This window comes from Schistocerca piceifrons, chromosome X (assembly GCF_021461385.2).
Source record: "Schistocerca piceifrons isolate TAMUIC-IGC-003096 chromosome X, iqSchPice1.1, whole genome shotgun sequence".
Taxonomy (NCBI): domain Eukaryota; kingdom Metazoa; phylum Arthropoda; class Insecta; order Orthoptera; family Acrididae; genus Schistocerca; species Schistocerca piceifrons.
In genome coordinates this window covers 618,512,915-618,528,295 of record NC_060149.1, presented here as the reverse complement: position 1 = coordinate 618,528,295, position 15,381 = coordinate 618,512,915, and positions in this window count along the sequence as shown.

Genomic DNA, 15,381 nt, shown 5'->3' with positions numbered 1-15,381 from the left:
AGGGAAGACCACCTTGTTCAGCGTGTGGCTCTGGCGCATCGTACTGCACCTGCAGATCACTTACTTCAAGGACAGCTCCGAGCACGACGCCCTGTATCGTGCATTCCACTGACTCCAAATCACCGCTATTTGCGACTTCAGTGATATGAAGCAAGAGCTCATTGGAGGGCAGGGTGGAGATTTGTTGTGGTTTCTGATAAAAGCTGGTTCTGCTGCGGTACCAGTGCTGGCCATGTGTTGGTTAGTAGGAGACCAGTGAAGTGCATGCAACCAAACTGTCTGCGTGCTAGATACACTGCACCTACACATGAAGTTATGGTCTGGAGTGCAATTTCGTATGACAGCAGAAGCACTCTTGTGGTTCCACACACTCTGACTGCAAATTTATACGTCAATCTCGCGATTCGGCCAGTTGTTCTGCCACTCAAGAGCAGCATTCTTAGGGGTGTTTTCCAACAGGATGATGCTCGCTGACATGCCACTGTTGTAGCCAAACATGCTCTACAGAGTGTCGACATACTGCCCTGGCTTGCTCAATCACCAGATCTGTCTCCAATCGAACACATATGAGACAATATAGGGCAACTCCAGTGTCCTCTCAAACAGGATTCACTGTCCCTTTGTTGACCGACCAAGTGCTGCAGGCATAGAACTCCAGAACTCCATCTCAAAAACTGGCATCCAGCACCTGTACAACACAATGGATGCACGTTTGCATGCTTCCATTAAACATTCTGGGAGTTACATGGGTTATTAATGTACCAGCATTTCAGATTTGCAGCGGCTTATGTCACGCTTACTTTAACTTGTGATCTTGCAAAGTTAACCACTTACGTGTGGTACCTATAAAAATGTATTTCCAAAATGTCATTACTCTACATTAACTATTTTTTGGTGTTGCGTTTTTTTTCGTCAGCCTTCTCGCCTGTAGAGGAGTTAATTTCGGATTTGTAGGGTAGTCTGGAAGCATGAGCTATTATTTTTCCAGAAACTTCCTGAATTTATACTAGAAATTCCCCTATTCCAACACCGTTGGCGTTGGTGTGAAATTCTCTCTCAGCACTCTCGTCACACAATGCTGGAGCTGGAGAAGATGTTAGTGTCTCCTTAAGGACGAAGAAAGACCTTTCTGTCTTCTGGTTCCAGGAAAATGGGGCGTCTCACTTTATAAGTTCTTGCAAGGGATGTGCCACGGTACAGAAGCACTTTACGAATCGCCAGTAGTACGATCATATTCAAAGAGACCTTCTCCCATCACGACCGTGTCAAAGAGTAGGAAAATCTTTGACAGCTCTTATTGTTCCTAATCTGGACTGACTCCTTCGCCATTTACTAGGTTTCCCAAGATCTTTATTTCTTGGGCGACGAAGATGCAATTTTTCTGATACAGGCAAAGACCTACAATCTGAACGAAGTTCAACAAGGTCTTCATCCTGCTTAAATGTTCTTCAAATGTCTTCAAACCAGCTACAAAGATAAAAAAGATCAATCGTGAATTTAAGGTGTCTAGGCAAGTTGTTCACTACTTGTTCGAAGGTGGCTGGACATTACACAATCGAAACGGCATACTTAACAGTAGGAACTTCAGGTCCATAGTTGAGAAAAATTTTGCTACTTTGAAGCAGTTCAGGGCATCTAAGCGTGGCAATGGACACAGATACTTTTTGGTGATTTTGTTCAGTCGTTAGTAGTCAATGCACAAAGCTATGTGCCGTCCTCATTGATAAGGAATACAGAAGAAGACCAAGGGGTCTCTGAAGCTGCAGTTATGTCACCATGCAGGTTTTGTCCATTTCCTCCTAGGCTGTCAGTTGTTCAGCCGTGACACCCTATATGAGCAGCACTAGCTAACTGGTGGATGGTGCCCAGTGTTGATGTGGTATTTTACCTTGGGCCACTTGGTCTGTATTTAATCCTGAGTCATTACACACTGGAAAACATCCGAAAATTGACACAGATTGGCTATCACTAGCGGACATTGTTCCTCAGTCAGGCCAGATACTATAGACATTTCGACAGTAGCCTCGTCCTCTGCATTCACTTGTAAGAATGAGAAAGATCACATTCTCCGAATGAGATTCTCAGAGCAAAAGAAAATTCTCTGAAAAAGTTCTCTATTTCGTATGAATAAAAAATTATTAGTATATTCTCTGAAGAGGAAGTTCTTGAGAAGGTTATCGATGTGTGTTGTCTGCTGCATCTGGCGCATGTAATCTTACATTTCATTCATTTAGTTCAAACAGGAAAACTATTCAATGTACAAATATGGAACTGGTATCAAAGTGCTCTGGAAGAGTTGCACAATTATTAGATTTTAGTTTAATGTGTGACAAAAAATTATTAAAGAGGTTACGGGCAATTTCAGGAAATGTATTTTCTGACGATGTTGCAGAATTTTCTACAAGCGTGACTCTTTCTTTTTATTGGAGTTAGGTGAACACGTTATGCGAACTAAATCTTAGGAATACATCACATTTTCATCTGCTCCAAACCCGACTCTGTCAGAGTTTCCTAACACGAGATAACTTTGGTTAAATACTGTACAGTCACATTAACGTGACCACCTGTCAAAAACCTAACGAACCACCTTTTACTGCGCTTGATGTGCAGGAAGAGGGTCAATAAGCTCCCAGAAGGTAGTGACAGGGAGGTGAAACTATGCCAACTGCAGTGCCGAAGCCAGCTGTGCTAGGTTTATCGGTTGAGAATCAATGACGCAAACCGCCTGACCGAAATGGGTTGATTAGGTTTAAATCCGGGGAGTTCAGTGCCCAGCTGAGTACGACAAACTCATCCTGGTGCTCTTCGAGCCATGCACATAAGCTGCTAGCTCTGTGACACGTAGCATGCTGTCGCGCGAAGGGAAAACAAACTGCACGTTGGGGTAGATATTATGGTCCCAAAGGATAGATGCATACTTGTATTGATCCATTGTGCCTTCCAGAATGACAACACCATAATGCACCCTTTTGTTTGTAGAGTGCTAGCTTTCAGACGTTGTTCGCCTCCGGTAGCTGAATGGTCAGTGTGACGGATTGCCAATCCTCTGGGCCCGGGTTCGATTACCGGCGGGGTCGGGGAATTTTCTCCGCCCAGGGAGTGGGTGTTGTGTTGTCCTCATCATCATCCTATCATTCTCATTGACTGCAGGTCGCCGAAGTGACGTCAAATTGAAAGACCGGCACCTGGCAAAAGGTCTGCTCGACGGGGAGCCCTATCCATACGATTCAATAAATAAATAAATTTCAGACGTTTTACGGCGTACATGCCAACAGCCATCTGTCCGATGGAGCATATAGCGTGGTTCACCTGAAATGGCCGCTTGTCGCCACTCAGTGGACGTCAAGTTGTGGTATTGGCGTGCAAATTCTAGTCTTCGTCGCTCAAGAGCAGCAGTCAGCATGTGTGCTTGAACAAAGTGCCTGCTGCAGAAGTCCATACACAGTTACATTCGCTGTTCGTTCATTCAGGAGGTACTGTTGATAGCCTCTTGGTTCATCCAGGCAGTCAGATGCTCAACAGTTGCACATAAGCTCATACTCATCACAACAGCTGTCATCCAGCTCCGTCATCCACGTCCCTTGGAGCATCACAGTTGTGTCGGCGCCAGTTCTGGATAGCGCCATTTTGCCATGTACGGTATACTTAAACCATGGTGGCATGCAAACAGTTTCCGATCTTAGCAGATTCGGGAAAACTCCCACGCTTCGTCCGAAAGCCAATGTTCATGCTCTTTTGGACGTCAGATAAAGTGCTCCGTGGCAGAATTACGAAAATAACAGCACTGTATTCCGCGTCCTCCCGACAAGCCTTATCTACCTTCCACTTCTAGTTTTGCCAACTGCCGTCTGTAAGTGGTTACTGCAATTAACGTCGAACAAAGGCGGTGGTCACATTAATGTGACTCGACCATGTACGACGCATAACGGTGTGTCAGGTACTTGAGCGGTAGCCTATGAGGTTTCCTTACCAGAAAAAGGGTCGCTAGGTTTGTAATAATCCAGTTATTAATTTTTCTGACAGCCAATCTATTTCTAACATAATAAAATATAAGATTTATGCTGTGAGGAAACACGATGATGAACATCTAGAAATGTCAGTGACACAGTTGTCTTGTGTGAAGTCTTCACCTACACCAGTCTGAAAATCTGGGTCTGCTAACAACACAAAATGTTTGCGTTTATGTTTCTCTTTAAAGGTCGCCTCCTCTTCTTTCATCACTTTTGGGAAGGACGTTCGCCAGCTAAATGTTTTTTTTTTTTTTTTTTTTTTTTTTTTTTGTTAAACGTGTAGAAACTTTTTCTGTTTGTCACTTCAGTATTTCTTCAGGCTACGTATTTCTTTTTTTGCCTTTCAGAGCAACATAAATTCTGTCGTTGCTACTAAAAAAATCGGTAAAACTTAACCTCAGCAGAATTTACTCAGCTCGATATGTGCTACAGATCTCACTGCAAAAAACGGTGAATGTTCTCAGCTTGTAGGGAACTATTTTTTTTATTTTAATTTTATCCATATTTCGTAGCTTCAAATGTGACTGTATTCAGGTAGATATGAATTAACAAACGCCTTCAGTCACAATTTTTCGTGTTTTATTAAGCACACGATGCATTTCGGACCCTGTGGGTCCATCATCAGGTGTAATTTGTCTTAATACGTACCACGGAATAAATAAAGTATGTATTGAGACAAATTACACCTGATGATGAACCCACAGGGTCCGAAATGCATCGTGTATTTAATAAAACACGAAAATTTGTGACTGGAGGCGTTTGTTAATTGAAACTAATTTAGTTTTATTTATACGAAATTGGATAATATTCTTCGCGTTGAGCAGCTTCCCCCACTCTTTTACCCAAGCTGAGGACACTAAATTAAATTCTCCGTTTTACTCATATGACCCACTGTGTGTAGTGGAGCACCATTCTTTGTCGATGAAACTAAGAAGTCATTTCTTCACTGGTTCAGTTGTCCCTATGCACAATCTTCTTTATGGTTGTTTGTTGGAAAAGCTTTGTCATTCTCGAGCTCTGATTTCAGTAGTCTATGACTGCTTGTGATGCCTGTAATTGAGTCCCATTCAATGATAAAATTATGAATACTTTCGGTTAAAACACAAATTCGAAGGACTGTGTTCAACAATGACAGTTATTCTTGCATTAAAAATTACTGAAAGGGAAGCCTCTGAGTCGACTAGCGTCCAGACAGGTTAGCCGGCGATATAACTTCAATGAGATATCCTGAAGTCTTGGCGACTACCGTCCAAGGATGTGTCTCACCTCTAGTAACCGTACCTCCATAACATGGGCGTCTCGCTTAGTTTTGCTAAATACGGCGGCTAGTCGAGCAGCTGATACCCACGCAGGGCGATGGGGAACGGTTGCGGGCAGCAGACCCTTGTCTAGTGTATGACAGTGGGCTTCGTTTCATAGGTCGGCAAGACTATAATCGTTTACAGTCGACTGGAGTAAATAGTACTGGCGTGACGGTTGACGTCTTGTGGCGTAATAGTTGTCAAACACTGATCTTCTCTTTCTGCAGTAGCTTCCAATGTATCCAGAGCTTCCTCAGTGAAAACAAACCGTCCTCCAGTTGTCTGTTTCTCTGTGTACGTTGTAACTGGCGGAAGAGTTAGTTGTACCTGCAGTGGTCAGATGCTGCGTTGGCATTCGACGGATTGGCCGGAACCATTCTTCATGGCGCGTTCGGCCAGTGGCGGAAACTGGTGTCAAAGCCCGGTAAACCACTTAGTGGACATCTTCTATCCTCCTGACGCATGGGGTCGGCATTCGTGGCTGCTATCCCTACTGCACTCTGTCCGATACTCCTGGCGAGTACATACCGCTCTATCTCTTCGCTTACAATCCGGCGTATGACAGAGTGGTCTTCCGCAACTCCCATAAGGACCACATTCGGCCGTCGGTCATATTTTCTTTCCTCGAATTTCTTTATTTCAAATTTCTTTCATTCGCTGGCACCACTTGATGACTTCCTCTGCCGGCCGGAGTGGCCGAGCGGTTCTAGGCGCTACAGTCTGGAACCGCGCGACCGCTACGGTCGCAGGTTCGAATCCTGCCTCGGGCATGGATGTGTGTAATGTCCTTAGGTTAGTTAGGTTTAAGTAGTTCTAAGTTCTAGGGGACTGATGACCTCAGCAGTTAAGTCCCATAGTGCTCAGAGCCATGACTTCCTCTGTCTCTGAGACAACCTGCACCAGGAGTGTCTTTTGTGACTCATTTCATCAGGAGTGAGATTATGTCAACTTCAGTCGTATTCGGATGTCGTACAGTGCCTAAATACTCTGTATTTCCCCATGACGCTGATCTCTGTTGTTCAATTGTTCTTCACCTAAGCGGACTTGTAACTGATTGTCACTGAACGTTTTCGTAAGTTTGGCCTGGAATTTGACCAAGCCACTGAGATTTTCTTCGTTGTTATCGAAACACAGCTGGGCTATGTCGTCGAAGTTCAAGTACCCATTTACCAAACGCGTCATGTTATCCCACCTGTTGTATTTGGCAAATCGGTCGAATCCTTTCGGCTATCGTCTCCAGAAAACATTGGTGTATATCTGATATGCAGCTGACTTACAAATGATTTGAAATCCCTCTTTTTCGGGAATGTAATCGTCTTAGGTACGATGTACTGCTTATATTGCGGTTCCCGTCTGTCGGTGATAGCTTTTACAGAGTAACAATAAATGTATTCGCAGTGGCGAACCTCGACAACCATCAGCTGCGTAATGGAATGACAACAATGAAAATTTGTGCTGGACCACGTCTCGGACCCAGATTTCCCACTTGTCGCGAGCGGTCACTTTACCATTAGGCTATCCGAGCACGACCCACACCCAGACAGAAACTTCCCTTGGTCATCAGCCATGTGGTCTACAACCTGTACTCGTACATTCATTATGTATATTCCTGTACAGGGAGACATCGCTTGCCCGATGTTGGCAGATAAATACGATATTGCAGTGCTTGTGTTGTTCAAAAGTTAACAGCTGTAGTCACCGCAGTGTCTGAACCGTGTATGCATGTCCGAAGGAACATTGTATCGTACTTCCGAAAAACACAGGCACTGCAGTATAGTAATTATCTGCCTACACCGGGCAAGCGACATTTAATTAAAAGGTCTACCCTCTACAGGAATACACGTAATGGATGTACGAGCGCAGGCTCTAGACACATGCTTGACAACATATGAGAGTTTTTGTCTGGCCGTGAGCCGTGCTCGGATAGCCTTACCAGGCGACTGTTCACCATCTGCGAGGAATTCGTGTTTGAGTCACGGTCCAGTACAAATTTTCGCTGTCGTCATTAAATTATGCAGCTGATGGTTGCCAATATTCGCAACTGCAATACATTTAATATATTTCATAAAGGCTGAAGTCGCCGAAGTGCCTTACTCTTAGGATAGTCATGCATCTCCGAAAGAACATTACATCGTGCATCTGAACAACACAGGAATTGAAATATCATTTCGCCTTTACAGTGTGTCCAGCGAAGGAGTCAGCTTCTGCAGAGATCTCAAGAAAAGGGTCGTTGAAGCTACTGGGACAATCCGCCGAAACAGAATACCTAAAAGCTGCATTTTGTATGCACCAGAAAAATTCAAGAAGGAGAAAAAAGGAACACACGAGTCCTGTTCAGATAAAAATTTGGAAATAAGAGGACTGTCCAAAGCAGAGGACGACATTCCAGAGTAAATAAAATTGAATCACGCTATGATGGGAAACAACATTATGTTGGTGATTTATCAGTAGATGGCAAAACAAATAAGAAAATACAACTGCAATGCAGAATGTGCAAGAAGAAGACCACCACTAAGTGCCTCAAGGGTGTTCTGGCTCTCCATGTTTCATGTTTTCCGTCTTTCCATACAAAATTGTAGTTGATGTAATATTGTTGAAAATATAGTCATATTATCCTGCCATCCTTCCAGAAGGAAATCCTATTGTGACTAGGCTATAAATGTAGTTGTTGTAAAACCTGTTTTCTGTGTTTTTAACAACAAAAGCTAATAAAAATTAGAATATAAGCAAAAAAATTTAAAATTTTATTTCAGGAATATTTGGTTTAAGCTTCATGAGATAAGTTCTTTCAGATTCAGTGTCTAGTTTATTTCCCATCTGCAGAGGCTGTGGTCAATAGAGTTTCTCTGCCGTTACAAGACACTGTAGTGGTCGGATTTGATACGACGGCTACGCAGACACCAGTGTTGCAAAATGGCCGCTCCAGACTCCAAACTGGCGCTTGCGAGGAACTGTGGAATGGGATCTCCAGTACTATGGCGACGGCGGAGTCCAGAACGCTTACTCAACAACCACAGTCAGTGGTTGTAGGGCGTCAGTTCCATAGCACAACGAGCTGCAAAACTGGGCTAGCGTACACTGCACGTATCCCAAGATAGGCGTCTCCAATGTTGCACTCGAAAACTTCTTGGAATGCCAGGCAGTTGCAACCACTGGGTGGCCGCGCTCCTCAGATCCAGTTTGAAGCCTGGAACCATCAGGGTTAACTGACTGTTCATATGCTAGCGGCTTTGCCTAGCGAATAACACTTCCTGATGATGCTGTAGCTGGTGGACCATGTATTCCACTGATGACTGGTGTGGAGACAGTGCCGGTATAATGCTCGACGCAGATCAGTGCTGATTACAGTAGAGCAAGGAATTTATATATTAGCTCTGGCAGGGTATGACAGGATCTCGGTTCCCATCACGTAATCGGCGGTGAAATTGTTGCTTTACGTGACAGGATGTAGGAGCCACTGTTGATCACGATGACGTAAACCCTTTGCACAGCAACAGAAACAAAATATGGTGTATGCACAAAGGCAACACATACAGTTAACAACTAGCACCCGCACAGAAACGAAGATCGGCAACGTGCGCAGTTACTAACAGTTAAAAATTAACCGACAACACAGACGTTGCCTTGCCCCATTTACACATGTTATAGATCTGTGGTTGAAGAGGGTAGACCGTAGGAAAACAAACTGCAAAAAGAGTAAGACGTAACACATAAACAGACATAAAGCAAACAGTAGTCCACATATTCCAAGAACACAAAATTTCTATCATTTGTAGTCAAGATACTGGATTAGAAGACTTGCTTATTGGTGATTAACACACGAACTAACATTTCTAAAATTCAAATGTTTCATCTACTGCAGCAGCTGGTATGTTCCTGCTGTGGCAAACAACACTCAGAGCTGGGGATTGCTTGTAACGGCGAACACTACACCCAAGTCCATCTAAGGCTAGCGAGTGTCTACAGGATATCTGCTGGTCCTGTCTACAGCACGAATAGTATTTTTACTGCCTCCATGTAGCAACACCAACATGTCTACAGCGTGTCTCCAACATACGGGCAAATTTATATATATGGTAGAGTATCCTAATTTCAGCATTTTGAGATATGGAACTAATGATCAGAAATGAATATTTTGCTTTTGTTGACATAAACTGCTATGAAATTATCCGCAATAAAATTCAGAGAGCGAAGCTTAACTTAACTTGTATATCAAGGGGACTGCAGTTATAAGAATCCAATGACTTGAACGGGAGGCAGTGAATGAGAAGGGACTGAAAAGTGCTAGCACATCATCGCCCACGTTATGCAGTCTGTAAATACAGGAGGCGATAAAGGAGTCCAAGAAGAAATATAGAAAAGGAATTTAAAAAGTTTGGAAGAAGAAATAAAAAGTTTAAGGTCTGCTGATGACTTCATTATTCTGACAGAGAAGGTAAAGAACTTAGTACGTCAGTTGGACAGAATACACTGTTACAAGATGAACATTAACAAAAGTAAAAGAAAAATGATGTGGAGTAGTCGAATTAAAATAGGTGTCGCTGAGGAAATTAGATTACGGAACGAGGCGTTAAATACAAACCATGAGTTTTTCTATTTGGGCAGAAAAATAACTGGCGATGGCAATAATAATAAGTACATAAAATGCAGACTGGCAGAAACAACAAAATATTCTGAACAAGAGAAATACGTTAACAACGAACATAAACTGCTGTATTGGGCGTCTTTTCTGGAGGTATGTGCCAAGAGTCTACGTATAAGGAAACAAATTGTAGACGATAAACACGACAGAGTGCAGCGGCGCCACAGAAGAATGCTGGGCAATCCCTAAGAGCTATGGGGTCGCCCCCGCCCCCCCCTTGATCATACATATGGAGACCCTACGAACGGGAGAGAGGATTGAAAAAGTAGTAGTCGAAGACTAAGGCTTGACGACAGTAAGAAGGTTCAACTGCATGTAGGCAGCACCAACCACACGGAGATGTAGGAACTTACATAAGATAGGTTAGCGTGGAAAGTTGTATCAGACCACGCTTAGGACTCATGACCATAATAACTAGACAAAACGTGCAATTTGTAGCGAAAACTGCACAAAGTTGGGTGATGTAGTACTGAGCTGGATAATCCACTGACCAAACTGAACCCTGTGTTCAAAGCCATTAAACCAGTGGTTGCCCACATCGTTGATGATAGATGTGTAGTTGCAGTTCCTCCAGTACTCTCATTCTATATTTTTCGAAGTGTGCTTTCCATAGACAAGTTGGAGGATGCTTGCTACGCGATCCAACAGTATATTCTTGAAGTCTGCCGTGTGAATAATTCTTTATCAGTAACCTCGGCCAGCTCACTGTGACTTGAACGACAAAATTTCTCAAACGTTTCTTCCCACGGTGATATGTTTCTTCCAGTTAGTATGACACCTTTGCATCCGTCCATCCTCTCGGGCGCTACATGCTTGCACAACGTATAGAAAATATTTGTATGCAAGTTCCATCTTAGACAACCAGCCATTAAACACCTTGGTGGTCATGCAATAGACGATTTTGTATTGGGTTTTCAGGACAAAGTCAATAACGTGGATGCGGCAGCCAATTGTGTTCAATAGAACATAAATAGTTTACGAGTACGTGCCGCGCTTTTGTTGCTCATTCGAGACCTTAAAGAGCCTGAAATACTCATTTCCGACTCAAAATATTCAGTTTAAATCCTCTAGTGTCAATCTAAAAGTTTGAATTTTGCGTACCCACATGTCAACACCCAGAAGGTCGCCTTACGACGTGCGGTTGAGGGTACTTTGTGTACCACTGCCACTTACCCAGTTTCCTGTTCCATTCGCTATTGGTCTGCTGGAAGAATGATAGCTGGTAAGTCTCTGAGTAAGCTCAAGTTTCTATTATTTTACCATCATGGGCTTTTAGCGAGATATACGTAGCAGGAAGCAATACAGCGTGTATCAAAAAGAATCATCCGATTTTTAAAAAAATCATAACTATTATGTTATTTGAGATATGTGCGTGATCGACGTACTGTAGGAAAGAGCAAACTCTCGAGTTTTACATGCGGCAGGCAATTGTGTTCAATAGAACATAAATAGTTTACGAGTACCTGCAGCGCTTTTGTTGCTCATTCGAGGTCTTAAAGAGCCTGTCACTTCCATACTTCGCTGTAGCACTACAGTACAGTAGTTGAACAATTCAGAGACGATGACTGTATCGACATGACAAATGCACCTTGTCATAAAGCAGTATCTCTAAAGCAAAGGTTTATGGACAATACCACTCCTTCCCGGAGTCTCGAAAGAACCCAAAGAAATCTCTTTTAGATGAGTTAGAACGTCGACTCCGTTCCAAACCCTCGTGTCCAACATCACTTCTGTCTCTAATCTGAGCTATTGCGGGGAAAGGGGCTGTCAGTCCTCCATAGACTTTCAGACACCACATTCAAAGTGACTCCAGCAGAGTTCAAACCGCCTTAAAGGTGTATTGTAGAGACACCTCGTATTAATGTCCACTAGTTCTAATAAAAATGGTGTCGGAACAACAGAAAGCGTTTTGTGTTCTACGTTTTGAGCAGTGCGGGTCAGTAATAACTGTTCAGCGTGACTTCCGTAATAGGTATGGTGTGGATCCTCCTACAGCACAGAGCATTTAGACGATGGCATGAACAATTCTGAGAAACAGGTTGTTCGTGTAAAGGCACATCGCCGGGCCGTCCCCGAGTGTCTGACACAGACGTCGAACGAATCCGCCATAGTTTCACAAGGAGTCCGCAGAAATCAGTTCGCCGTGAGGCTCGACAACGTTTAGTTCTTGGCAAGATGGAGGATGACAGTTTTCTTCCGCGCTAAGTGTTTATTGACGAGGCAACATTCCATTTAAATGGAAAGATGAACCGTCATAATGTGAGAATATGGGAACAGAACGATTATATGAAGTTCTACAACATGAGAAGGACTCTCTAAAATTTAATGCGTTTTGTGCAGATTGACGGGAAAAGGTGTGTGGCCCATTTTTCATTGCCGAGAACACTGATACAGCAAGTACATATCTCGATATGCTTGAGAATTTTCTTTTTCCACAGTTGGAGACATTCGAACGACTTCATTTACCAACAGGATGGGGAAGTGCGGGAATTTTTAAATCGGAAGATTACTGAACGATGGCTCGATCGCACTGGAACAAATGATTCAGCCTTAGATTACTGGCCTCTAAGGTCACTGTACCTGACTGTATGTGTTTATTTCTTGTGGGGGTTTATAAAAGACTCTGGTTATGTGCCTCCGCTGCCAACAACAATGAATGAACTGATACATCGCTTAACAGCAGCTGTGGAAGCTGGAACTCAAGACATGCTCCCTACAGTGTGGGAACAATTTGAACATAGCACTGCCATATGCCGTGCATCTCAAGAGTAGCGTATTGAACACCTATGGAAAGGTATGAAAAAAATTATTTTTGAGTTTTCTGTTCATCAAAAAATAAAATACATTGTATATTTTTATCAGTTTCAGAAATATAGACTTGCCAAATCGGATAATTCTTTTTGGTACACCCTGTATAGTAGTTTACCCTTATGAGAAATTAATCTATCTGGTAAAAAGTATTCGGACACCCCATTTAATGTGGAGTTAAGCACTAGATGTTACGAAACGTGGAGCCTCAAGTTTAAAGGTAGGCAGTGAGTACCGTGTTGTCAGTAGAGAAACAGTAACAGGAGAATGGGCGAAAAGGGTAGCACAGCGACTTTGAATATGGAATAGTCACTGGGCGTCACCTGACTAACATTTCAACATTTCTAAAACCAAGACCAGTGAGTCCTCATGTACTGATGGCCACGGACCGTCCAGCAATGCAGAAGGAGGCTGGAAAAAATTGCATGAAATCAGCAGAAGGAATCGCTCTGAGCTCCGAAGTCCAACCAGCACTCGACCTAGCACAGCAACTGTATGTATGGAGTTAAAAATAACGGTGTAAATGGTCCAGCAGCGCATCATAACCCACACTTTTCTGTAGTCAATGCCAAGCGACGCTTGAGGTACTGTAAAGTGCGAGGCCACAGGGCAGTGGATGCCTGGAAACGAGTGATCTGTAATGATGAATCACGCTACATCCTGCAGCAATCTAGTGGAAGTGCTGGGGTTTGGCGAATGCCTGGCGAATTTTACTTGCCATCAATAGTAGTGCTAACAGCGAAGTATGGAAGTGACGGTGTTATGGAATGGATGTTTTTCGTGGCTATGATGTGTTCCCATTATTGAGCGTAAGAGCATACTAAATGCGGAAGCATTGTGAACTGCGTACAGTAGTTGAACAGTTCAGAGACGATGACTGTATCGACATGACAAATGCACCTTGTCATAAAGCAGTATCTCTAAAGCAAAGGTTTATGGACAATACCACTCCTTCCCGGAGTCTCGAAAGAACCCAAAGAAATCTCTTTTAGATGAGTTAGAACGTCGACTCCGTTCCAAACCCTCGTGTCCAACATCACTACTGTCTCTAATCTGGGCTCTTGCGGGGAAAAGGGCTGTCAATCCACCATAGACTTTCAGACACCACATTCAAAGTGACTCCAGCAGAGTTCAAACCGCCTTAAAGGTGTATTGTAGAGACACCTCGTATTAATGTCCATGTCCATTAACAGCTATCCGGATACTTATGATCAGATAGTGAACACTGTCGAAACTTCAACAGTACGGCACATCATGATGAACGCCTATTTTGTAGCGTCTGCCACTGGAGATGGCTGAACATTATCGATAGTTGATCTAATTTTACTTCTGTTTCTGCAAAACATCTGTCTGCAGATGCCTAAAGAGTAGCAGTTTCCGAGAGCAGATTGTATGCAGGACACTTGGTCTGTGCCTCAGACGCACGAGACTATGTCATCCAAGCTCAGCACTGAGGATAAGGGATTTTCGATTGTCACAAAGATCGTAATTAGAACATTAAAATTAGCAGAAATGTGCTCTTCTCAAATAAGCACGTTTTTGATTATTTTCAGTTTGAAGAATGCTTACAGTCACACATGTCTTCGGAGGAATTACAGTACTTAATACACTTACATGAACATTAGTGAAACAGTCACGATTGTTGATATGTTTCTAGCCTGGCTGACTGTCATGTTGTAATGACTTCATAGCTTTGTTAGTGGTATATTGCTAACGCACAGAGGTACAGAGCTGAGATGGTGCAATAAGTACAACTTATGAAACGTGCAGACTTATTTATCGTGGGCCATAATACCTGTCTGCATTGAACTGCTCCCGTGAATGGATTTCTCGCAGGTGAAGACCAACTGGCAACATCTCAGTAGTAGAACGAGCCATTACTGTTTTTGTCATGATGCACGAAATAGAATTACCAGAGATTTTACGTGACTTTCTCACGTTTCCAAACTGTCAGTTAGAAACAGGACCAGTATTTCTTACGCGATTGTCACGTTTCATTTGTCATGCAGCACACGAGGTTAGAAACATATGGAAGAAAACAATGAAATGTACAAAGATCTTAACAATATTAATTGGCATAACTTCACCACATGATGGACATTTAAACATCTGAAACGCGTAGTATAAATGAAATACAGTGTGACTGTTTGGAATAAACTTGTAACTGTAAGTGATTTTTCTGTCAGTCATCACAACATGACAACAATATTTAGTAGGGAACACTAACTTGAGGTACTGAAAAATATTATTTATTTCGTCACATACTGGCATTTGGCTTCGTATACCATCGTCAGGTGACAACTGAATGTCACCAAGAAAGATAAAACGACAGACGACTTACACAGATATTATACAGAAGAATGATGTGATGTAGAGTGTTTTCAAAGGAAAGTGTTCTGCTTTTATTTCACATAGAAGTAGCTACATTTAACTTCATTAAAATAAAGTCTTTTATAACAATATCATCACATTTCAGAGATGGAAAATAAATTTGAATTTACAGTTTACATATTTTCAGTTACAAAAATATTAGATTACAGTTTAAAAGTCAACTTTATTTTTGATCTGATATAAATGCAGCGATTTCCACGTAAAACTGTATATTTCGTTTTCACTTGGA